Consider the following 26,653-nt stretch of genomic DNA (forward strand, 5'->3'; position numbering starts at 1 on the left):
AAAAAAAAAAAAAAAAAAAAAAAAGTAACATTGTTATTCATCAGGTTATTACTTTTGGGAAGGAAACCATGTAACTTAATATTTCTCTGGATCATTCATCTTCATTCTCCTAACTTGATATCAATGGCTGCCAGGTGGTGCCTGTACAGGCTATTCAAATCAGATTATGTTATCATAGTTCTCCAGTCATCGCCAAGAGCAGGATCATGATCATGAGGAGGAAATCTAGTTATTCAGGTACATGTTACCTTATTAAAAGTTTGAGCAAAGTACATTGAGCCATTATAATGGGATTAGGGTTTGAGTTGTGTTCTCAGGGTTGCCATGACTATGTGATTTTGGTACTGTGCTGTGGGGTTTGGAGGGCGTAGCTCCACTCTGACCAACTGCAAATAATCCAGACCATTGTCACAGAGGAGTGGACACCAGCATGGACTCTGGCCAAGAGTGTGAAGCTTGTAGAGATTAGATTTGTCTAGATACAAATGCCTGAGGCAGACACTGAAGGAGAGGTGTGGAAGGATACCAATGCCTATTCACAGTAAGCAAAGCAGCAATCAGGCAGAGCAAGAAGAAACAGCTTTGATAAACCTTCTAGAGTGTCTCTCAACACCTAGTCCCAGTCTTTTGCTCCAGTATTAACAGATGTCCCTCCAGAAATCCAGTCTTTCTTCTTTAGTCCCAGTTGTCACAATAGGGTATGAAGAGTTCCGAAGGGTTTCTTCTCCATCTGACAGAATTTCACAGATATCCTCCCCCCCATTCTCAGTGAATAGGAATCCACTTAATGATAGGCACTAAAAGGTGCCTTTCAGATACAAACAGTGAAGGACAAAAGCTGAGGCAAGCAGGGGGAGCAGACTGTGACGAACACAGGCTTCCTGAACTGCTTTTACAAACAAAGAAGTGTCTTGCTCCAGAGCCTAAAACACAGCATTTTTAACACCACTACTACTATTTGAATGAAACTCCTGTAGAGGTGAGTTTCTCTGCCTGGAATCTACTCTTATAATTCAGCAACACACTGACTGATCCAGGAAATGTTATTAGGGATAAGCCGTGGACAAAATGGCCATATTCTCCAGAAAATCTTGTCTCAGTGGGACCTGCAGGGTGCAGGTCTCTCAGTGAGTCCTGAGCATGTTTGAAGCCATGTGCATTGTATTTTAAACTTTGCGGTTTAGTTTTTCTAGTTCCACCTTAAAATGGTCACTCTTCACCTTTTAGTCCTGTCACTGGTGCATGGCTATCATAGGGGGCATTTCCAGCAAAGGGAAAGCAACATTTTTTCTCCAACTGTTCTTGTGCCTGGAATAACACTGACCTTTTGGGACCACTTACTAGGTTCCTATTCTTAATCTCCTGACAAGGAGTCAAAAGTACCTTGTCAAAACTGACAAGGGTAGTTGCAGCCCTCTCAGAGAATGGTCAAGGCTGACATGTCTCCACACATTCTTTGCTAGGAGTGTTATGGCACGAGGGTCAGCCCTTTCCTGTCATTACTGCAGTTCTAAACCCATGTGGCCACACCAGCCTTCTGGTCATTCCCAGATTTTGATGGCATATACATCACTAAATGGGTAGGAAAAAAGAAGTCTAAACACCTTCCAAACCCCTCATATTTCTGTACATGACTGCTGGATAAGGAAATGCTGTCAGTACTTCAGTGCCCTGGCAGAGAACAGAACACTCTCCTACCCATTTCCTGATTCACAAAATACACAGGAGATTTTCTCCTGACCTATCACTCCCCAGCAAAAAGAAGTGTGACATACATGCTGTGGCAAGAGACTTCTTCCCTTCTGCATCAGGACCTGAATGAAGTCAAACTCCTAATGTGTGTCTGCAAAGTGCTACTGGACCTGGGATTACCTCCTAAAGCACACTTACACACTTAAAACCTTTAGCTGTCATAAAGCCTTTTTCACACACTCCTTCCCTGGATTGTTCTACAAACCTGTCATGTGCTCAGGGATAAATCCCTTGATGCAGAGATTTTACTTTTTTTCTTCTTCCTATTATTATAATATATTTTGTAATTATTTTAGTCATCATTTTTGCTTTGCAAATTCAGATTTTAGATCTTGATATGCTGAGAACACCCATGGATTCATGAAATGCAATAATTTCTGTTATGGGATAAATGGGTACAAATGTGCAGTGCAGATTTGCCTAGGACAGGATTCCCCTCTCCTGGGGACTCAATGACTCAGACAACAAAAAAAGAGGCAAGGAGCCTCCCCATCCAGGGTCTTGGCATCAGTTCAGGCTCTTCCCATCTTTTCCCAAGGGATTCACTCCCAAGAGGTGTGTAGTGGATGGAGCAGAGCAGCAGTGGAGTCCTGTGGAGATCCCCAGTGGGGAAAGCTGGACCCATTAGGTCTGAAGTGACATGCAGGCTCCTGCTGGCTCTCTGCACAGGGAACCAGACACAGCTAGCTGCTTTGTATGAAATCCTGGCCCCACTCACAGACTACCATGTGTCCAAGAAAATCCTCTTTATTCTCATCCTCTGTCTCTCCACAAAGAAATTCTTCCACAGAATTTCTTAGAATCTGAGAATGTTGGCCATTCAGCTGAAGTTTCTGGCCGCAGCACAATTATAATTGGTCTCTCATGGACAGGCTCAGCACGGAGGCCAAAAAACTGCAAGAGTTATTAATGACTGAGTTCCCTTCTACTTCCTAACTGCCAGACAGGCAGGAAAGTTAGAGGGGAACACTTGGGGCTGTGCCACTACTCTCCTCTCATATACGCTGTTCTGGTGCTCCAGCATCTTCTTGCAGACAGGAAGCTGTCCACTGTGCAGACACCAGACAGCACTGAGAGTTGTGGGAAGCAGATCGGGCATCCAGAAGCCCTCCTGGTGCCCAGAGATAATTTTAGGGGCCTTCTCCCCACAGCTGAAGAGTGCATCAGGGTGAAGCTAGCTGCAACCTTTCCAAAGGCACCTGTTTTGCCACAGGCGAGGTTGAAAGGATAAAGAAACACAGCTGGAATGGCAGACTGAGAAACAGAAAGTCATAGATCTTTCCCCCTCCATCCCTCAAATGAAAAGACCATCTCAGGAGAGGTTCAAATTGAGCAAGAAACATATTATTACGATTATTACATCCCCATTTGACAACAATCACATGGCACAGTGCCAGCTGGCACCAGGAAGCCTCTGTTGCTTCTCCTTCCTTGCCTGATACGCAGTGTGAGAAGAATACAGTCCTTGTTAGTTGAGAACTGAAGAATGGGAGAGGAGAGGCCAAAAACACCTCCTTGAACAATCACTATCAAGTAAACAGAGCTACACTTGGGAAACACATATTTTAAATACATTTTCCTTGAAGTTTCTGGGGAGGGGAGCTCCACGTATGGGTTGGGAAGGTGAGCGAGTTCACACTTGGGCATATTTCTGTGGTGTCAAACGTGCTAGTGGCAGCTAAGAGGAGAGTCCGTGGTGCCTTCATTTCACAGGGGAAGATAAAAGTCCATGAAGCTGAGAATTTAGGGACCCATGCCAACATAGCAGCTTGAGTAAATTTGGACTGGCACTCCATGCTGGTCACGGCTGTGCTCAGCCTTTGATAAGGAGTTGTCTCACAAAAGCACCTAGTAGTCTGGTGCCATTCCAGCAAGCCACTCTCTTATCAAAGGTCATGTCAAAAATTTGGAGGGAAGAGGGCCCAATAAATGTAGATGTCATAGGACATTGTTTATTCATGCTAATGTTCCTGAAATCATACTTCCCACTGGCAGAACAACTTTATGGAAGCATTGGGAAAAACTGCTGTTTGTTCATCAGCAAAATCATGCATGTCAGCATGCTGCTGTGGTTGAGTAATTTTATACTGAGGTTAGTACAGGGGAGCTAGCACTAGAGATTTGGAAAAAGTGGATTTCAGAAAGGCTAGTGGCATATCCAGCTCTCTGAACATGAGACACTTGTACCTACAAGACAGTCTAAAGGAACCATCACCCCAGCACAGTTACTGCCTTTGTCCAAATGTGCATTCTTTTTCCTGACAATCTGCTAGGTCAAGATGTTCATTTCTAGTAGCTGAAACACTGATTTTACCCAAGTAACATTTGCACCAACCTACCTGAGTGAGGCAGGACAAGATTTGGCCTGCACAGCCACTGCCTGGTTTGATAAATAAGACAACTACTGTGTTCTTGTCCTGTCGTGACTTCCCAGGGCTGGCCAAGAGACTCTGTAAGGGGATGTCTCACAAGGGATCTTTAGGCATCAATGTTTGGCATCTCCTCCCCAGAAATAATTGCCCAGCTATTGTCTCTCTCATGACATGGGTGGCCCTGCAGTGAAGGTCCTACATTTGGTCCTGTTTCTGTTGCAGTTGTTCTGTGATCTTTGGCAAGTTCTTTTAGCTCCCGCTACATCTCAGACCAGTTCAGCTTCACTATCTGAAACAGGCTGGGGCTCAGCTGAAGCTCCATGAGTGTCCTCAAAGTCCTGAGCAGGCTCATCTCCACAATCCTCCCCGAGATGGCAGCAAACCAAGCAGTGTGCTGAAAGTTCCATGGCCCTTGTGAAACCCATGCAGTCAGAAAGGCAGAGACCAAGAAGGAGTTCATACCTTATTTCTAGTCTGCTTTTTTCAGTGGGCTGGTACAGGCTCCTGTATAGCTCTGCCTCTCCTCTTGTCCTTTCTTCCACATGCTACCGACACAGGAGAGTAAATAGGCTCTATGAAATAACAATAAATGGAAGTAAAAGAGACCTCTGATGAATGCCCAAATGGATCTGTCAGCAAAACCCTTTCAGTGGTCAGTTCTGCTTCTACCTCCCTTCCAAGGACAAGCATCCTCTTAAAAGAGGCCTGCAGGAGGGCTGTAGATATCAGGCCTAAGATCACAGCTGGGCTGCCTCACAAAGCAACAAAGTGAGAGGAAAAGGGGAGGGGAGGATAACAGCTAATGTTCTTAAGCGACTTGTCCTCCCTTGCTTTTTCAAAACTGCCACTGTCATCATGCAAGGCAATAAGGAAGACAGTGTGATCTGGCACCATCCACCCTGTGCCCTTCCTATATTAAGATTTAGATTGAGCTGTCAGTGACCAGATACAGCTGGTAAGACAGCTGTACCTCTCTGCCTGGATCTATTTTGGATTTACTTGCTCCTCCTCTCTTCCCTACTTGCATTTTCCTTATGTAATTTTGAATTATTAAAAATGAAATTTCCCTGGAGATGGGTTTGCATTAATATTGGGATCTGATTGCACCGATGTTGCTCTTAATTTCTTTTTCAGAGAAAAGATGGATTTGCATGCAGGTGGGCAATCATTTTTTCGGGCATGACATCCAACCCAGGTTCAGCTGAACTAAACATTTGATTTTTATCAGGTTGCACGTGATGTGTAGATCCTGAATAAAGACGGTATGAAATTTGTAGAAGGTTGTCCAAAGCTGACACATGCTGAAGCCCTATCTCCAAGCAGCATGTTCCAGTCAGGTGGATTACGCAGGGAAAGAGAGGGGTTGAACAAAGGGCCAGCCTCCAAGTATGCAACGGTGACACTCTCCTTTTGGAGCAGGAATGGCTGGTATGAACAGCTGGTTATTGTAGGCAATGTCCCACTTCCCTATCTCCAGTCAAGTGTGCTACATGCACCAATGGCTTGGCCTCAGTGACCATGGTAGAGAAGCACAGGCTTTCTGAATGACTAGTGCTTTCTGGGTGCATCAGAGATTTGGACGGTATGGATAAATGAAAGTGTAGGACCAGGCTTATTCAGCCACCAGTTTACTACCTCTGCTGAGCCCACACCAAAGCAGCTCCTTCCTGTTCTACCTATGCCTGTAGCTCTTTTCCTGGTACCCCATAAATACTCATCAATAACAGTACTTAGTGCTTTATCACATGTTCTGCCTTCTAAACCCAGACAAGAAAATATTTGACCCTAAGTGATGTTTTCTTCCTCTCCAACCGTACTTTGTAGTATCAGACTTCAATCTATGTCCAACTCAAACTTCAGCTAAAGAATGTGTCGTTGCTAATGTATAACCAGGGAGTGTGAAGCTGTGTGTGAGAACAGCACACACTACCAGTGTGAAAACAAGCTGCAAGTACATAAAGCGGCCTCATTGTGCTGCTGCAGAGCATTGTTTGATGTACTTTTTGCAGGACTCTGTCTGGAGACCTCAAGTTAAAGCTAGCTCCAAATGCAGCTGCCTGCTCATTCCAGGGCCAAGCACATCACAGAGGAACTGAAGATTTTTCCCTTCTAGGTGTTTGGTTTTAATCTGCACTGCTCAAAGATGTCTAAGATCTGATTAATACCAAATCGGTCTCTTACCCCATGCCACACTGTATGGAGTCTGTCTGGGAGGACATTTAACAGAAAGCTCCCTGTGTCTGTGGACCTTGCATCAGATCTTTCTTCCCCATTGGTAGGCTGAAGCTCGATTTGCTGAGCTTGCTGTTGGTCCCATCCCGCTGCTCTCATATGCAAAACTTCTGCTGTGTGATGAGCTGAGAGACACAGGGGCAAGGGGGAAGCAGCTTCTAGGATGACTGCAATGGTGTGTTATGCACAAAATAAGCCACTTCCTACATTTAAGGATTGCAAAGGCATACATGTAGTCATTTAGTGAGACGCAGTGAACCCATGTGAACCCATTACACTCCCCAGCGCCAGCTAACATCACCAAGGCTTGACAAACTGGCACCTACTTGCAGTGGGCAAAGGTGGTTCAATTAAAATTCCCTTGGATCATCTATGACACTCCAGTTTGGCAACTGGCTTGGTAGTTGCGAGGCCAGCGTGGGTGAGCGGTACCTGCAAGCAGCACAGAGGATCACTCAGGCGAGAGAGACTGTGGGCCAGGCCAGATCTGTCACCCACAGCCACAGCAACCACCTCAGATGCACTATGTGCTTCCACCCACCACAGAACATTTCCTAATACCCTCTGACAAACCCAGCACACCACTGAAGAACAGAGTTTGCCTGCAGCTAGAGTGCCCAAATACAAAATGCATGCCACAGCCGGCATGCATGAGGCCAGGCAGAGGCAGGGAGACTTTGCACAGTGTATCTGGAACAACCAGATGGGATAGGTTTCACACAGGTCAACCAAAGCCTGATGGTAGATCAAGGTGGCTGATGGGTGAGTGGAGCTCTCACACAAGAGAAATGCAGCATGAGGAACCAGCTTGGGGCACCAAGCAAGGTTCTCAGAGGAAATGAGAATTAATTTGTGGCTCAAGTGATCCTAGGAGGCATCTCAGGAAGCACTCAGACAGGGAGCACTCTCTGTGTCCCATCTGCTATTAGTAAAGAGACATCTTGCTGTATACACGTGACCATGGTGTGCTGGGGTAGTCCTGCTGCCTCTGCCAGATTTGCTCTGGTTGCATACTGTCCAGGTCTGCACATAGTGGGCCTGTGATGTGACCCAAACTTTGACAATCTATCTAGGACAGAAGGAGGTCAACCAGCCTCTCACCTCCCCATACTGCAGACTGTGGAGCTCTACTGCAGGTCAAGCCAAGGAGGGATGTACCCTGAGGCGCACAAGGGCTCAGGCAGCAGCCCTGCTGATAACTATGGTGTCTGCATAGGAGACAGGATTGCTTGGAAGAACTTTTATGTATTATGAAACCAGCCATGGCACAGCAGAACAGTAACACTGGGACTCTCAGGGCCTGGCTTCTGTCCCCAACTTTGCCATGGCCTTCACAGGGTCATGCTGGGCAAGTCATATCCCTTATCTGTGGCTCCACCTGAGGAAATGTTGCTGCCTTGAGTTAGAAGGAGGATAATGAAGACAAATCTTTGGGCTCCAGCGTTGGAGGGTCCCTCCCTGCAGGTTCAGGCTAAGAGTGGATAAGAACACCACTTTGCTTGACACAACACTAGTGCGCAGTGTCAAAGATGACATCATGGCATGTGAACAAGCATTTACCCTCCGAAAGAGAAAATAGCAGAAGCATGTGTAATCATTTGCTTTTCATGCCAACATATTTTCCTTATGTAAAGAGAGGCTCTGGCGGCCCTAAGGATGCTGAGAGATGCCTGTGCTCCCCTGTGAAGGTGGAACTATCAGGCGAGGATGCCAGCATACCTGCCTGGGTAAATTTGTGCATGCACTTCATGTTATAATAGGCTTTAGTATCTGATAACAGAGACCTGCTGGAGTCTGGCATGAGGACAGAAGGAATCAAAGGTCATGTCATGAATTCCAGTTATGCTGATAGACATCTACAGCCAGAGGAAGGAGCTCAAGAACAGGAACTGTAAACTGGTTGGGAGGGCTGGAAAACAGAAACTGGTTCAGGGATGACAGGTATGGGTCATTTTGGACCCCAGATGGACAATTGCATGTGCATGTTTGTCACAGGACATAGGAAGGTGTTTTCCTGATGGAGTTACCCATGAACTCTGCCATCACTAGTTTAACAAACAGACTAAGCACACTGCAATAAATGTATTAAATAGCTAGCACATGTCTCTCCAGAGGCCTCCTCCTGATGGAGAAGCTGATTCATGACATGGATGGGCAGATCAGCAGATAGGTAAGAGATGCAAATATGCAGTGGGTACCTTGCACGAGGGAAACCATCTGCCCACGGAAACAGCTGAGAATGTATGTGATAGCACAAAGTTGCTCTGCTTACTCCCTACTTTTGCCTTATTTGTCTGATGCTACCACTTGCCTTGTGCCTTATGCCTAGCAGGTGCCTGGGAGGCACAGTTCTCCTGTGGTGCACACTGGGGTCTGAGCAAGTTCACATCAGAGGTGAGACTCGGCAGCTGTGCATGGAGATGGCTCAGCAAATCCTGCACAGCATAGCTCTGTGATGGGTTCTGGAGGCAGGAAGAGGAGCTTTAAGGTTCTACAATACCCAGAAGAAAAGAATGGGATGGGATGGGATGGGATGGGATGGGATGGGATGGGATGGGATAGAATAGGAAAAAAAAAAAGGATGGGGAAGCAGAAGACAAACTCCTTTCAAGTGACTGACACTTCTAGTTGTATCACAAAAAATTATCTCATTTCTTTCTTATTATTTCTTTCTTATTATTCTTCAGTTAAATGATTCCACTGTTTTCGCAACATTCTCCTACAGCCTCAGACTAGATGTGCTCACTCTCCCTTTACTTTTCAAATCAGGACTTCTATTTGGATTCACCTGCTTCATGGCTGTTGCTTTTTGCCTCTTCACAGGTGCTGACAAAGGCTTTGCTAACATTGTTTAAAGTCACTTTTGAGCCAGGAAAGACCTGGTAAACAGGCAGGACGTTGAAAGACAGACACAGTATAGGCAGGGACACTACAAACTGCTAGCATGTGTTATTATCAGAGCATCTTTTTTCTTCACTCCTCTGCTGTTAGCGGCACACGTCAGGCAGCAACAGAACCTACCTGTGAGGAACTGCACTAGGTGTTGGTTTTTAGCAGCTGAGTAGTCACAAATCTGGGCCATTGAAAGCTGTCTCCAAACTCCTGGCAAACAAATGGGGAAAATCTCATTGAGTTCAGGGAGGTTTGGCTTCAACTTCACGGAGAACAGCCTGAAACTGAAACATCAGATGCATAAAACCCCACCCATGCAGTAACTACCAGGACAAGGGACCAAAACTGATAGATTTGAGCCTCAGTGAACAGATTAAATCACCCATTTGAATTAGCAATTTAAATAAGCAGGAGACCTTATTTTTAAATATTAAATAAAAACTTCTTTTCATTTATCCTTTTTAATTATTTTCCACAAAGAAAGGTTGATAGTCATCAGGTTGTAACCAAAAAGACCCTCTTGACCTAAAACCACATACAGTCCATGCACGAACTTACTGTTACCAGCAGACAGTTTTATCTACACATATTTACTTACCACTTTACATGTTTTTATTAGGTCTTGATTGTTACATTTTTCTATGCTGGGAAATGGTGAGTTATGTATTTTTAATTTGTTATAGAATGACCGTTTATCTTTAGAATTGATTCATATCAGGCTGCATACAGAATGAAGTTTGAATCCATTAAAAAATCTCTAAAAACAGTTTTATTAAACACGTAGTTTATTATTTGTAAAACCACCTTTGTTGCTAAACAGAAAAGAAAAAGTAATGTTAAACAAAAGAAGTTTTATCAGTGACTAGTGGGTTAAACAGGTTGTTCCAGGACACCATATACTCCCACAATGTAGATCTGCTATATCTTGTCCTCTCATCCTCATTTTTCTAATAGACCAGAGGAGAAAAACAAGCTTGTCCTCTTTTTCCAAACCTCATCCAGTTTCTCAAGTTTAAATGAGCAAGTCACTAAATTTAAGTTGTTGAATAGACTGAAATGGAATAAATAGTTGTCTACTACTCATGGAAGAGCACTTACTTTCAAAAGTGGATTTATCACTTACCAAGCTTTGGTTCCAGGTGCTTAGGTAGTGGTTTGGTTCAACTTTCTGAAATGTTTTGGCAGGAAGCATGTGTAACTTGATATTTTAAAAAATAATCAAGACAAAGAGAAGCTTTTTATCAAACATACTAAGCTTCCTAATACAGATGGCCATTGTTCCACATTTAAATAGCTCTATTTCAATAGAGAGAAAATGTACTGAATTTATAATTTTCTTAACATTTTCTGCCATTGTTATTACCAGTTGCCTGTGATGGACATTAAGAATTGGATGGACCTTAGTTCCCTGCCCACTGACCAGATTACTCTAAACTGCCTCTAAGAGACTGTGGGTGGCTTTAGCACCACAAATCATTGCCCCAGAGACAAAGTTTCCAGCTGAGAATTACAAGTACCCCCCAAGGTGGACAGAGATGTCAGAGCAGTCATGTCCACCCGTTTCTTTAATCCTCTTCCACCCACCCTGGTTTTCCTATTACAATCACCAAGGAAGTCTTTCCATACTGTTTGCGTGACTGGAGAAAGACACTGGAAAACATGAACAGAGCATAAACCAATGCTGAGATGCCTGCTTGGATTGGAAAGGCATATGAAACAACACCTTGAAGATCCTGTGCCCCTGGCCTCTCTGCCTACCCCTAGGAAGGAGGCCTAATCATGTGGGAAAGGGGCAGCCTCTCCCTGCGGGACACTAGGACACTGTGGAAGAGACCAACATGCTATTTTAAAAGGTTATAAAGCCATTCTGTCTTACTGCCAGTTGGCATTAATTAGCTCGCTACTGTCCTCTTTCTGAATTGTCTCAACCAAGGAGTATCTGTTAGTGATTTATACTTGGCACTTCCCTGATAAAAGTTTTTCCATTCTAACTCAGCTTGAGCAAGACTTCTCTCCATGCCAACTTCACTGGAGTGTCTCACCTTCCAACTTTTGCCTCCTTTTATAATAAATACCATGGGAGAGGCAAATTGAGGATTTTTGTGACAGTAGCCTGTCTGATACTCTTCCATCACCAGTGCTCAGTCTGTCATCTTGCCTGGTGGCAACAAACATGTCACCATTAAGAGGAATTGTTTTGGGGTCAGATGCTCCTAACCTCCAGCTTCACTGGCTGAGATGAATCTATGTTATGCCAGCTGAGGATCTGTTCCTTCAGGAAAACAAGGCCTATTGGAAAGACTGCACAGGGAGGAAAACCAGGGTTTCTTAAAAGGTTAGCTAACACTGCTTTAGCTAAAGCCCACCACAGCCCAATTTCTGGAGGCTTATGGAACGTAAATCTTGGATTAACTCGATATTCAGTAGAGCTTTGCAATCCACTCATAACACTTTCCAGTTCAGTGTGAAGAACCGGGCCTCTTATGAGCCTCTTTTCAGCATTTCTCCAAAGCTGTGGATATCCTTCTCCAGTGAGGGATTTGGAGGGGATACATTATGAGCAGGACACTAATCTGCTCCTCTACTGCAGTGTGTTGGGAAGGGAATCTCAGATGGTATCATGCAGCATTTTATCCCTATTTCCTTTCTAGGGTAACCTGATGGAGACACCAATGTGCAGCCCTTTCAGCCCAAATTCCAGTATTTAACCACTAGAAACATTCTGGGTCAAGTTTTCACAGATGTTTTTAGGGGGAAGAATATATCCTAGCTCCTAAATCAACTTGAGTAGACAAGGCAGTATGCTGTCACTACTGTGACACTGCTGTCAGTCATTGATGTTCAGAAGTTTATGTACATCTCAGGAACCATGACAGAGTGAAAACCAGAAGCTTAGTCTGTTAAACACCATTATATACCCTTGGTGCTCACATTTTTACTTTCCATATTCACTCTCTTTTTTTTTAATGCCTGAGAGGTCTTCTGTTTGCAATTCGGTGTAGGCTTCTGGCTAGAAGAAACAATTAACCATGCCTCCAATCAGGACGGAAGCAGAAAGGTATGGAGAGAAGATTAAAATCAAATCCCCAAACATAAAAGGAAATTTGAAGTAAAAAAATTGAAAAGTGGAACGGCATGCTTCATCTCTATCATTGATAAAATATTTTGCAATCCTGGAAAACTTAATAGCTTCTTTGGCATAATCTTTATGACCTTAAAGGGGTGATAAGGAAAGTAATAAAAAACTGTTTCTGAAAGGGTATGCGTTTTCCTAGTCAACTCAGTTTTTCCGTCTCACCTCCAAGGCTAACATTCAAAAGGAAGTTTGACACATATGGGTTTTGTCGGAACTTGGAAGCTGTTTATTTAGCTTCTCTCAAGATACTACCTATGGAACCTTGCAGAGCAGGGCAAGAAAGGGAGCCCTGTGAAGTGGCAACGGCGTCAGAAAAGTGAAGGGTGCATAGCTCAAACTGCTCAAGTTTATTAAAACAAAATAGGTCAGCAGAGTTGCCCAGAGGGTTATGTAAGGCAGAAAGTAGCACTCCACAGGAGAGGAGAAGGGAGCCTGTTAAAAGGCAAAGCCACTCCAGTTTGTTTATGGCCAGAGATAACTGCCTTGTGGTGTGTCTGTTCTCCATAGCTGACAGAGTAAATCACACTCTTTATCTCCACAGCAGATGAGAATTTGGACTGGGCTGTTGTTTTGTGAGCTGTGGATTAAAGCAAATGGGTCTGTTATTTATTATTATGGCTAGCATTATTATTTTGTTCCTGCGATCTCCATCTATGTAAGGAATTTCACCACAATGATTTGCTTGAAGGGAATGTTAGGGATCATAATAGCAGTAAGGATAAAACCTTGAAACACCTGAAAAGGGTATATAAGAAAGGTGGGTTGGCAGTTGTGTACAGACAAGGGAAATGATCAAATGCACTTTGGGATCCTGCAGAGCAAGGCTGGGAGCTGACACTCTCATCCTGGCCCAGAGGTCAGCCCAAAGGCCAATATGACATCTGGGAATGTACAAGTACCTGTGGCCTGCCGATGCATCTGTCCCGTACCAGTCTCCCTCTGTTCTGCCTCCTCCTCTTGTGCCAGAAATCCAGCTTCATATCTTAAACGCTGCCAGCTCTGTCACAGTTCCCCACCCTTTGGCATAGACAGGGGAGAGAAGACCCTCTTGCAGAGAGGTCAGGCACCCTGAATGTCTCACATCTCAGTAAGTGTATTCTCACTTTCAGGTACTCAAATCTCAAACCGCTGGTATTTATCCTTCAGAAGTGGAACCCTGTTGTCCCTGTTCATGCCTCCTCCTTGGCTCCTCTGACACATTACTCCTTCCTTTCTGCAACCTCGGCTCAGTGACAGAGCAGAGCCGCTTGCAGGGAGAGCTCTTCCCAAAATTAAGTAGAACCCAGGTTGCACTAAAGATCATACAATCAGAGAACATCCGATATCACAGAAAACACCAGTACAATTTTTCATGGTTTTGGTCCGTAAGAGCAAATGGGAGCTCTTTGCTTGTTTTCAGACTGACTGATCCAATGACACCTACTGAGTGGGCCATGACCCAGGAAGTTTCTCAGCAGCTCCAGAAACAGGTCCCTGGGAGGAAACATGCACCACATCCCTTTGAGCCATTTGCTGAGAGCTGGTTAGAGAAACAAAGGAGCTTTATCTTTCATGGGAAAATGCTGAATCATCAAAACCCACACTTCTCATAGGGGCACATCAGTTTTCATGACATTCTCAGGAAGAAGTTTCTCTAATGCAGGATAGAAAGCAGAAGGTTAATTTTATTTTGGTGAAGGATAAAGAATTGAAGGAGACAGACAGGGATAAGAGGCTATAACATATTCAGTCCACTGTACAAGCAGTGTGAGAGACAGCTCAAATTTTACTCTGCCTGGTCCAGAACCATGGCTGGATCTGCTCAGCTGTGTGCTCTGAGAAAACACCTGCATGTTGGAGAATAGCTGGAGGGGACAGGGTTGAAGGTGCCTCTCCCTGTATAATTTTTGCAAGACATGTTTGAAAAGGCCTGGGTCTATCCCATGTCAGAATAGCAGTTCTGACACCCTGCAGATATCTGTACAGGAGGACTCAGCTCTTCTAGCCAGATGGATGGTTTCCATTATTCTACACCTCATCTGCATCCTTCCAACTCACCAACCTGCAGCAGCATCTGTACCATACATAGGGTCACATCCCTACAGGACAAAATGCCCTGGGATAAGACATAAGAGCCCTCTCCTTCAGTCAGAAAACCACTTCCTTTCTTTCTTATGCAGAAACTTTTCTCCTTATCAGGCAACCTCTGCCATGCCAGCATGAAACAGGCTCTTGACTGTGAGAGCACTGGCTTCTTTCATGCTACACCAATTTACCGTAGTGAAAGATCTGGGCCTCTGGAGCATAGCAAGGATGCTCCTGCCCCAGCACTCAGCCCTCTCTGGAACAAGGTCACAAAAGCACTGCATGCTTCTATCTCAAACTCTCAGAAATGTATCAAGCTGCTTCTGCAATATCCACCTGGCACAGGAATGCTGCTCTTTAGGGTCACTCTCTTCCCCCAGCAGGTCTGACCCTGTCTTGTAGGCCCTTGCTGCTGGGTGAAATGCATATTCTTTTGGCACAGAGATGCCTTTGTTCAGTTGGCTCTGCTCTTTTTCAAGGATCATCCACAGCCCCTGCAGCACTCATTCTGCGGTCTCTTCCTTTTTGGTGCCCCTGAAAGTGTGGTGTTTTCTGGTTCATTTACACCAAAGCTCAATTCAAAAGGGACCCAATGCATTTCATTTTTAGTGGGCCAGATTTTGGCAAAACAGAAATCCTTCTCTGGTGTGTTCTCCTAGCAGGTAGCCATTTCCGTGACCAGTACAGATATTTATTCCTCCTCACATGTGACTGGAGCCCTAATTCCTGGGAAGGAAGAGCACAGCATTACTTGTATAGTCCATAATGCTACAGGCCTTTGAAACTCTGCATTTGCTAGTCCTTCAGCTTCTCGCTGGCTTCAACAGGCCAAAATTTAAAGCAGGTCTGTGCTCTAGTGAGTAACTGATGTAATTACGCTCACTTGTTACAAGGAGAAGCTTTCACAAGAGGGGGAGGCGGTGGCCCCAAGCCAGGAGGTGTGTCCCCGATGACAAGCCGCGGAGCCAATCACAGCACTGAAAGATCATCACATTCATACCAAAAAGAAAAGAAACCGCCCCAGGGTATTTATATTGAGGAAGGGAGAAAAAAAAAAAGAGTTGGCAAGAAAGAGAAAAAGAGACTGAGAACCTGCAACTTTGTTAACTAACTCTACAGCTGAATTGAAAAAGGCCAGGCTGGTCCCCCTACAAGTCTTGCTTCCCATCCCCTCCCCTCTCTCCAAGCATCTCTGGAAATCTGTCTGTAAGTTGGAGTGAAAAGTTCAGCTGCTTGGAGTGGTCCTCCTCTCCCCCTGCAAGGCAACGTCGTAAGCCGCTGACGGTGGGGCTGCCTGCCCTGATCTGAGCAGAACTCGTCATCGGGAGGTGGCAGCCCTAGTAGGCAGGTGGGCAGTGGTCCCCCGGCAGTGATCCCTTGATACCAGCAGGGCAGGGAGTGGGACCGTCTAGGAGCCCGGAGAGTTAATAATTACCGTCACAGCACCCAGCACGCTGGCATGGGCTCCCAGCTCCCTGTATCTCTGTTAAACAGCTAGAGAAAGAGAAGGCCGGTTTAGCTTTAACCAAGGGGTAAACGGTCAGCACTCACAAATGCTGAACCACCAAAAAGAGTCAGCCACAGGTTATTTATTCCACTTGCACAAGAGGACTGTGTGGTCCAAAGGATGAGAGACCCCGTAGCAGCCTATAAACCCATTTTCTGCCCCTGGCCTGTTGGATGAGCCAGGGGAAAAAATGCTTCCCCTCCCTGTGCAGCGTTTCTTCCTGCCCGCCCTTTCTGTTGCCTTTCTCTCTCTGTCCGGACTGCCTGTTCCCGGGTACAGACTGTCTCTGACCGCCTTGTGCAGAGCCTCGCACAATGGGGCTGTAATATAACCCCAGCGCGAACGCCCTGCTATTAATAATAATAATAAAACCGCCCATCACACCCTACAGCAGCTGCGGACAGGGCCGAGCAGCAGCAGCCCCCGCTCCCCCGTGGGAAAGCGGTGTCCCCCGGGAGCCCGCAACCCCCTCTCCGCCGCCGCTCTGGCTGTGGGGGGAAGGCGGCAGCAACCTGCGCTTGGACGGGGGTGGGGTACGAGGGTGGGGAACACAAAGGGCCCCTTCCCGGCCCGGGGGAGCTCCCCGGCAGGCTCGGAGGCCGGGCCGGGCCGGCGGGGCCGGGCTGAGGCGCGGGGCTGCCCTGCCACCTGCCGGCTGCGGGGGCGAGGAGCGGCGCGGAGCCCGCGGGGCGCCGGAGGACAGCCCCCACCGCGGCCGGGAGCGGGGCCGGGGCTCAGCGCTGCCCCCCGGGAGGGCACGCCGGCTCGGCCACCGTGGACCTCCTCGCCCTCTGTGACCACAGTCAGAGCCGAGGGCCCCGGCGCTCTGTCAACCCCTGCCCGTGGTTGTCCAGCCCGCGGGGCCGCAGAGCTGCCGAGGGCAGCGGCACTGGGGCAGGCGGTGGCCTGGAATGGAAGGAGCACGGCCCGCCCCAGGCTGCAGGGGCAGGGGAGGGGAGAAGCTTGAATGTTTCTCTGCGATGGCTGGTCGTGCCGCGCTGACAGCCCCGGCTCTTTGTTCCCTCTCCTCTCCACCTCCCGTACAATCGTCTGACTGTTTCAGGCACGCACAGCTCTGGCCACTCAGCCCCTCCCCTTGCAAAAAACACGAGACCAGGGAAACTCCTCTCCCATCCGCATCGGATGAGAGATGGGGAGGAGACCCTTCCCATGCCGTGCTGGGCTGTCAGTGGTAGTTCTCTGTGTGGCTGGAGTCTCTCTCTGGCTCCGACCCAGGCAGCGGTTTTCTGTTGCCAGCTGATCGTTCTCTGGTGGCCACGCAGTGTGGTCACCGTGAGCTGGGCAACAGAGCTTCTGCTGAAACACTGAAAGTCTTAGGGGTGGGGACAGGGGAGAGCGGGATGGGCACTTCCAAGCAGGGGCTTTCAGTCCAGCTGGAGGCCTCGGGGGCCAGTTGTAGTGCCTTCTCTTTTGACAAGGACGATGACCTCGGAGGAAACATGTGGGCCCAGCCTAGAGGTGCCCGTCTGGTAGCAGCTCAGCAGAGAGCCCGTGTTGTGGGGCAGCCATGCCAGATGTCAGGCTTGCTGTCACAGTCACTTGTCGTTTGCCGAAGGTGGTTCTCAGACCACCACCTCCCTCCCCTGCTCTGCAGTCCCTTCTCTCCCTTCCCATGAGACTTTCAAGCTGTCTGCCTTTAGCATCACTCCCCCCTTCTCCTTACCCTAAGACTGTAGCTCACTCCCCTTCTCACTAAAGACCACCCATTGCCATGGTAACATTGCCTCTTACAAAGTTGCAAGCAGACACAAAGATATGTTTCTCTCCTGCTTTACAGCCCCCCTCCCCTCTATCCTTGTTAATAGGCCAGGATTTTGCTTCTAGGGAGGAGGTGGAGGGCTCCTGCATTTCATTTTCATTGTGGAGGGAGAGGTTATCCAAATCCCTTTGCTCCACAAGTGCTGAAGCCTCTGGCCACCATAAGGGAAGAGCTGTCATTCATGGACCACCTGAAAGCCCTTGAAGGTATTGATGCTAGAAGTGGATACTGGCAGTGCAGATATTGGCCCTACACAGGGAAGGAATGTCTGCCAGTTAGAGGGGACAGGCCCATGGAAGACAAAAGATGGGAATTAAGACCTGTATTTGCTCCACTTTTAGCAGAAAATATCTCTGCTGTGACTCTGTGGTTCTCTTCCCAAAATGATTTCTTCAGCTTATAGAGATATGGTCAACTGGCCTGTCTCCAGGACTGCTGGCACCCCTTTCTGCCACAGCCACACCATGAATAATGTTGGTACTACTTACATGGCAGTATCAGCAATTTAATACTACCCTGGATACACCCATGGTTCACTGCAGCCATGGCTATGTCTGCACTGAAGGCAACAGCTCTATTTGTCAGTCTCTTGTTGACTTTTATTTCCTTTCCCTTCTCTCCTAAATACGTCTGCCTCTCCACTCATGGTGGATCACCCCCAGGCCTTTGTAACTCTGAATAAAACCTTTATCTCATCCTCCTTTTTGTGGCTTTTCTTCTCTTTCACTTTGGCCAGGATGTTCTTTCTTCTTGAAACTAGTGAAGGATCCCCATATCTCCTGGTCTGTTTGTCAGTCTGGTCCCTCCCTGTTTGTCATTTTTGTTGTATAGTTGCCATACCAGCCTCATGTCACATGTTCTCTTACCTTCCTTTAAGTATTCTATAAATCACAGAATTACAGAATCACAGAATATGCCAAGTTGGAAGAAACCCACAAGGATCATCAAGTCCAACTTTTAGCCCTGCACAGGACCCCAGGAGTCACACCATGTGCCCACAAGTATCATCCAAATGCTTCTTGAACTTTGTCAGGCTTTGTGCCATGACCACTTCCCTGGGGACCCTGCTCCAGTGCCCAACCATCCACTGGGTGAAGAACCTTTTTCTAATATTCAACATAAACCTCCCCTGACACAACTTGAGGCCATTCCCTCGGGTCCTCTCACTGGTCATCACAGAGAAGAGATCAGTGCCTGCCCCTCCTTGTCCCCTCATGAGGAAGCTGTAGACTGCAATGAGGTCTCCCCTCAGTCTCCTCTTCTCCAGGCTAAACAGACCAAGCGACCTCAGCCGCTCTTCACCATCTTTGTGCTGAGGAGCCTCAAGGCTCTTCACTATCTTTGTTGCCCTCTTTTGGACGCTCTCTAACAGCTTAATATTGTTCTTATAATGTGGTGCCCAAAACTGCACACAATATTCAAGATGAGGCTGCCTCAGTGCAGAGCAGAGTGGGACAATCCCCTCCCTCAACTGGTTGGTAATGCTTTGCCTGATGCCCCCTCCCCAAGACACAGGTGGCCCTCCTGGCAGCCAGGGCACTGCTGACTCATATTCAACTTGCCATCAACCAGGACCCCCAGGCCCCTTTCCTGGCACTGCTTTCCAGCATCTCATTCCTCAGTCTGTATGTTTGTTGAGGTCTCTCTCAAGGGCCTTCCAGGGAGTCAACAGCTCCTCCCAGTTTTGTGTCATCTGAAAACTTGCTGAGTATCCCTTCCAGTCCTGAGTCCAAGTCATTTATGGAGATGTTGAAGAGCACAGGGCCTAAGATGGAGCCCTGTGGAACCCCACTAGTGACAGGTCGCCAGTCTGATGTTCCCCCATTCACTATTACCCTCTGTGCTCGACCCATGAGCCAATTGCTCACCCACCACATGGTGTGTTTATCCAGCTGTGTGATCCTGTGAGACACAGTATCGAAAGCTTTACTGCAATCCAAAAAGATTACATCAACTGGATTCCCTTGCTCAACCCTTGTCATAAAAGGAAATCAGGTTTGATAAGCAAGACTTTTCTCTCATGAAACTGTTCTGGCCATGGCCAATGACTGCGTTGTCTTTCAGGTGTTTTTCAATACCTCCCAGAATAACCTTCTCCATAACTTTACCAGGCACCAAAGTGAGACTGACAGGCCTCTAGTTTCTGGGGTCCTCCTTGCCCTTCTTGAAAACTGGGACAATGTTCTCCAGCTTCCAGTCAGCTGGGATCTCTCTGGATTCCCAAGATCACTCAAAAATCATCAAGGGAGGTTTTGAAATTACATCAGCTTTGATGTAATTACTGATTACATCAGCTTTGAAATTACATCTTCGAGGATTCTGGGATGACTCTCATCAGGTCCCATAGATTTGTAGGGATACAGCTGGAACAGCAGATCCCACACAATTTCAGGTCAACTGGGAGTTGATCCTTCTTGCAGTCAAGTCTTCACCTCTTCCGCAGACTCTCCTCCCCTGAGTTAACTTTACTACTGAACTTTCTGCCTTGACTAGTCCCTGTTTCACCCCCCAACATGTTTTTCTAGAGATAGGTTTGTAGTCACAGTGCAAAGCCTTGGGCCACTCTACTAGTATCAAGTGCTGTGACTTGCCACATGCTGCTGTAGTGCATCCGTGCTGGGCTTTTGCACCACAGCTGTGCTGCAGAGCTTGGTGTGAACATTAGGAGCTGTTTGCAAATGTGCTGCTGAAACTGCTGACTGGCCCAAAGTGGGAGTATGTTTACAGCACCTGAGAACTGGCTTTGAACATTCCTATTTAAAGCAAAGATGTTAAAATAAAATAAAATTTAAAAAAGGTAGCTGGACTAAGGAGAAGAGGGAAGGGTATCAGTGTTTATGCTTTGGCAACCGTGAGAGAGAAAATGGCATGCAAAGGAAAGGAATTTTATGTCCTAATACATTTCACAGCAAATGGGATAATCTGAGAGGAAACAAAAACTGGTGCCACTAAAATGAAGAAAAGCAATGGAAATCATTCCTGATACACCACCTGGCTGCATCCCAATATAAGCAGCATATTTCAATAAAATGAAAATATACATGTAGGCGATTCTAGGATTTAATTATCTTTTACAAATTCCACTGTCATAGTCCCTCTGATCAACTGCAAATTTTGCATCCTTCTGAGCATGCATGAGAATTAGGAGGAAAACTACAGTAAATGAGGCTGTAGCAACAATGGACTTTCCCAGAGGCTGAGAAAGTCCACAGAGAGGAAAATCTGCCAAGTCAGAAGTGTGAAGACACCCCTGACCCCACTGCTCTGATCCCTACATGTTCCTTCCTCAGTGAGGAAAACTGTAAACTCAGCAACATCCATGATAATCAGCAGGGTCAAATCCAAACATGAATTTTGTTTGCAAGTCAGAGCTTGGCCTAAATCCTTCTATAGTCCACCCATGTTCCAGCCATTGTTCTAGTCCAAAAGCTTACCAGCACTCTTCTCTGGCCTCCTGCTTGTTCTCATGGTCCTTTTCTTTAACTTTTCTTTCCATTCTAATTTTTCCTTGAGATCTTGCCAACATTCCAACACACTGTGTCAGGAACATCTACTCCATGCTAATTTTACAGTTGTGATCTTTTCATTACTGTCTGGTCTCCTTCACTTTGACATGCAGGCTGGAGCCCTGGCCTTCCTGCAAAACTCAGGCATTGCTATGCCAGCTCACCTCTACTAGGGAGTGCTCCTCCCATGGGATTTTACTGGAATACCATGCTTTGGGTACAGAATTCCTGTACCAAGGTTTGGATACAGGTAAGCACCTTCTCTGTACCCCTTGTAGTCACAGGACAAACACACACCTCTACAAAAAGCAAAATGGATTTTAGGTGACCTGTAAATTTCTCTGGATGTTCATCACTCTCTACTGACTACAAAGTAAAGCCAAGGACTTATGAGCCCCTTGTCTTGTGTAAGGTGAGATGAATTCAAGTCTTTTTTGGACACTATGTTATCTTCCCATAGTAACTCTTCTTCATCCCTACTAACAGGTCACAATCTCGTAAGAAAACCCTCCCAAGAAACCTTTTCTTCCCATCATATCCCATTGTTTGGCTCTCTTGCCTAGCTAGAGTTCAGACAGCTGCTGCAGTCTCAGGGCAGTGAGGCTGGCTGTGTTCAGCACTAGTTACTGTTTTTTAGGCAAGACATATAGGTCTTATATTTAATTCAGGTGGATTCTGTTTCTCCACTCACCAGCTATAGATTCCTTGGTGTAATCCATATTGTCCCAGACTCCTAGGATACCTCTCGCATGCACAGTGGACAAGCCTACATCACTCAGTCTCAGCCTGGGTGTCACGGGCCTCTTCATCATCTAGGATGAACCAGCACAGTTCCAGCATATCTAGAGAGGCCATGCTGATTTACACCAGTCAAGGATTAAGCTCCCTTGATGCAATGCCAGCCCTTAACTACATAACACAGATCTCCTGGGCTGCTTGGAAGGCTCACAGCCCCTCTTGGGTTGCCTTCTTCACTTCTGATTCTTTATGAAACTGTTATGGCTGGAGGAAAGTTGACATTATGAAAAGGCACATACTACCCACAATATTCTTTCTAGCTTTAACAAACTTGCCCTGTACTATGTTGCTCAGCCAAGCTCCCAGACATGACAAGACACTTTGGCACCTTCTCTCAGCCTTTTTAGACCTACCCTGGGAATCTGCAGAGCCCCTGGATAAGCAGCGGCATAAAATATTCAGCCATCCCTGAGAAAAAAACATCCATCATGCTCTGCAGAAGGGAAACCATTCATCTTGTGCGTGGTGGCACCCCCAAAAGCATGAATAGGCTTCACATCCTGCACAGGAATACCTGTTCAGAAGAGCAGTGTTTACAGGGCACTGATTTCTGATTCTTTTCCCTATCACTTCCTCCTTTGTTGTATTACTGACTTCTCTAGAGCTTCCTTTCATCTCTACCTTGTCTTCTCTTGTACGCAGACCAGAAAAAGGCATTGGATTGTCCAAGAGTTAATTCTGTAAACTGATTCTCCAGGATAGGCCAGATCATACCTGTTTCCTGATAATAATTTTTATTGTCTTGTAAAGGAATCATTTGGCTTGTTCTGATCTCAGTGGCAGGTGCATCCCTGAGCAGCACGAAAAGATTTCAAGGTCAGGCTGTGCTACTGCTTCTTCTGTGCTCCTCTTCACACTGAAAGATGCCATAAGTCCCTTTCTGTTCCCAGGCATAATCTCTTCAAATACCTAATTAGAAATTATATAGAAAATTGAGACTTTTCTGGAGGTGCACAGCAGAAGAGCAAGGAGCAACAGAACAAGTTGTAGCAAGAGAAAATATAATTAGATATTAGGAAACATTTTGCACAATGAGGGTGGTCAAACACTGGAACATTCTGTTCAGAGATTGTGTAATGTCCAGCCCTGGAGATCTGCAGAGGTCAACTGGACAAAGCCCTGAGCAACTTGATCTAGCTCTGAAGGTGGATCTAACATAAAGATTGACCATGCTCTGAGCAAAGGCTTGGACCAGATGACCTCCAGAAGTGTCTCGTAACATCAATTATTATATGAGTCATGAATTTGTAATTGCAGGAGCTAGTTGTTCTTCCCTTTGTCACAGTCTCCTATGCAGCACCCTGCAGCAACTTCAAAATCTTCTCTGCCAGTTCATGCTGTCTCAATCTTGAATCACTTGGAGACCCTGATTAGAGAACCTCAGGTGTCTTCCAGCAAAGCAAAAGTTTAAGAAACTGCTCTGACAGTCTCTGTTGCACACCCTCAAACCACCTGATCAGGCCAGAGCAGGGACTGTTGGAGTCTGGATTGGCAGCACCTCCTGCTCAGGGAAGAACCATGTGGGTCATGCTGCCCATGCAGACGTGTCTCTTCAAATTCAAGTGCTACCATGATCCAGCCAGCATCCATGGTACTCATTCCCCTGGATGACCATGCTCACCCCAATACAAGGAGGTCTGCTAGAAAGCAAAACAAAATTGCTGAATTATCATAAATAGGTACATTACTGTCCCCCTCCTATGCCAGGCCACTTGCAGAGCATTTAGGTAGCATTGTCTCCTGGTGAACTCCTGTGACACTGTTATGTTTTAGATATTTTTAGAGGTTTCTCTTCACAGGAAAGAAATGGTTAACATATAGGACACCAGGTCTCAGAGCAACCTCACTCTCAGGATTGTTTTTGAGGGACAGTCCCTGGTAGTCAGAAAGGAGAGAAAAAGGCAAAAGCTAAGAACCCCATAAGTGCCTGCTTGCCACATAGAAAATCCCTCCAAGGTTGCTCTTCATTGTTGCCTAAATCTGCTCCTCTTTCTTACTCCTACTCTTCAAAATGGAGCCAGATTGCCCCAGAGAGTGATGATGGCCTATATCCCAATGTGCCTAGATCTTGGAATCCTTAGTATCACCTTTTTCTTAGGTTGCCATGCTGCAGAAAAAAAATATTGCTTCTTTCTCCTCAGTGTCTCTAGAGCACTCATCTCTAGGAGTAGCTGTAGAAGAGCAAGGGGAAGCGGGGAGTGGTGGATGCTTGAAAGGTTCCTTTGGTGTGGGAAGCAACTACTGTTTGGGGTTTGGACACGGATCATTCCATGCAGATGGATGTGTACATCCCATTTCCCAGCCATCAGCGTGTAGTATGTTTCCCCACTGCAAATAACATCCTCCTGGAAACTGTGGGTGCTGCTGAGCAAGCAATATAGCCCCAAATGAATTCACAGTGGCAACTGGTAGAGAGACAGAAGCACCTAGCTGGCTTTCTTGCCATTCAGCCACTGTCTTCTTCACCTTATCCCCAGGGAGATTTATAAAATACCTCCAAAGAACAAGCTGGGAGCTAGAATTCACAGTACCTCTGGATGGTAAAGCTCATGGACTCTGTAAATACACTATTTTAGGACACAATATTTCTTAATCCTCACTACTTCTCATCCCTCACCCTTTCACAGGTGCTCACCACCTTTTTCTCAAACTGCCCGGTTGATTATCAAACCCAAACTAAACTCAAAACATTTGTTCTCAGCCAGTGCTTAGCAGGAGTTTGCTGTTTGTGGTTCAAAACTGAAAAGGAGACTTTTGTGCCTGAAAGTTTTCCCAATTTTTTTCGAAACATGTCATTGGATCAAAAGAAATTCGTTTTCGCTACAAGCCCATCTGCTTCATACCTGGTAGGGCTTGGTGGTTGCACTGTTGCTAGTGCCATGGAGAGGCTGTGCTTGGCTGCCAAAGAAGGCAGATGAGTGAAGAAAACCTTACATTCGTGATGAGGGCTAAAAATATAACACAGGTAGAAAAGCAGACAGAGAGTGAGGAGGCAGCAGGAGACTAGGGCATAGGAACTACATGCACATCATACAACGTGGGGAAACATACCTTGTGGTGGGGATTGCTTCAGAAACAAGGACCCTTAGCCACTTTCATCCAGCCCTCCCCCAGCTAAACTGATTATGATGGCAAAAGAAGATGACACAAATGGCGAGAAAGAATAAAGGGTCCCTGGGTGGGATAAATGAGCTGACTAAATTGTTGGTGCTGTGGGATGCAATCTATTTAGATCTGACAGAGATCAGAGCAGGAGTGCTACTTCCTATTCAGCGCCTTTCCACGTGCTGTAGAATATCATCAGATACTAATGGGAAGTTTAATAGCTAATGTGAGATGAGCACACACACACACAATAAGGCTGGACAAAAATCAGCGCTGGTGTCTGCTGTAAGCTTGCAGTGCTCAGGCAAGAAATCAATAAATTCCTGCCTAGTCACACAATGCTAATGGCAAGGTCCCAGTGCATGGTAGTCATGGAGGATTTTAATTACCATTCCCGCATGTCTGCTGGGAAATGCACAATGCTAAACACCATCCAGCAGGAACTTTCTCAAAGAGCTTCAATACCATTTTCTGATTCAAAGCACTGGAGAGACGTGTTAGGCTGATAGCTCAGTAAACCATTAATGGGATATGGAGCCTTTCACCTCGAGGTCACCTTCTAGTGACCCATGGTTATTACCATCTGATTGCTGTTGCCTGTGTGAAATGAGGTGAAGAGCTTGAACCAGTTCCTCATGGCCAAGCTCCTCTATCGCACAAAACCAGCCGCTGCAGTTGGTGCTAATTGGCCCCCCTGGTTGCCAGCCTCTGCAGGCCCTGGATCCCTGCTTCCTGCTTCCTCCTGGGGGGCATCCCTGTCAAGGTGTCAGCTCAGGGCTGGAGCTCAGAGGGTTGGGTGGGCTGGAGCTTTTTGAGGGTCCTTTCCTGGTGGGGTAGGTTCTCTGGAAGGAGGGCAATTCCTTCTCGGCACAGGGAAGGATTAGGAAGGGCTGTCTCCTTTAAGACAGGGAGAAGCCCCCCTTTCAGCAGCTCTCCCAGCTGACACACAATGGCATGCCACCTCCTGGCTGTACAGAAATGATAATCAGAGGTTCAGCTAATAGGAGAGAAAGGGAGCTGCTCCCTGCCCTCCCAACCCCCCCCACCGCATGACTCGTGTCACACGAGATGAGGTGGCAGATGGGTCGTTAGGGCCGCACTGGCTTTTTTAACCCCTTCCTCTCCCTCCCAGTCTGCTCCCAAAGGGGTATGTAGGGGCACTCGCTAAGGGCAAAAGCCCTGGTCCCAGAGGCTGGTTTTGCCATAGTGAGGAGCCCAAGCTGTTTGCGTGGAGGGCCATACTGTATCATGTCGGTATCACAGTGTTACATCAGTTGCTTGTTTAAAAGATCATGTGTGATGGTTCCATCCCATCTCAGTCAGCAGTTCTTCCAGGTTCCCACATCCAGATAGGAGAGATGTATCCGAAAGGGATGTGGGGAGTCGGCACATCACAGAGAGATTGAAAAAAACAGGATGAAAGCACCTTCCTGTCCAGGGGCTCCATCTGCTTTACTTTAAGGGCGTTATTCATGCAGGTTGGCAGGGACAAGCTCTCCCCCTCCACTG

The 26,653-nt window shown here is 46.6% G+C and overlaps 1 long non-coding RNA gene across 1 annotated transcript in view; it reads right to left on the reverse strand.

Annotated features, from left to right (window-relative positions):
- LOC108493302 overlaps window positions 1-26,653 on the reverse strand; it is a 136,287-nt gene that overhangs the window by 61,764 nt on the left and 47,870 nt on the right. The window contains exons 2-3 of the long non-coding RNA XR_001873429.1: window positions 9,378-9,458; window positions 4,587-4,696 (exon numbers count right to left, since the gene is read on the reverse strand). This is a non-coding gene — a long non-coding RNA (uncharacterized LOC108493302). The remainder of the gene's footprint in view (window positions 1-4,586; window positions 4,697-9,377; window positions 9,459-26,653) is intronic.

This window comes from Lepidothrix coronata, unplaced genomic scaffold, assembly GCF_001604755.1.
Source record: "Lepidothrix coronata isolate B3197 unplaced genomic scaffold, Lepidothrix_coronata-1.0 Scaffold16, whole genome shotgun sequence".
In the NCBI taxonomy this organism is placed as follows: Eukaryota; Metazoa; Chordata; class Aves; order Passeriformes; family Pipridae; genus Lepidothrix; species Lepidothrix coronata.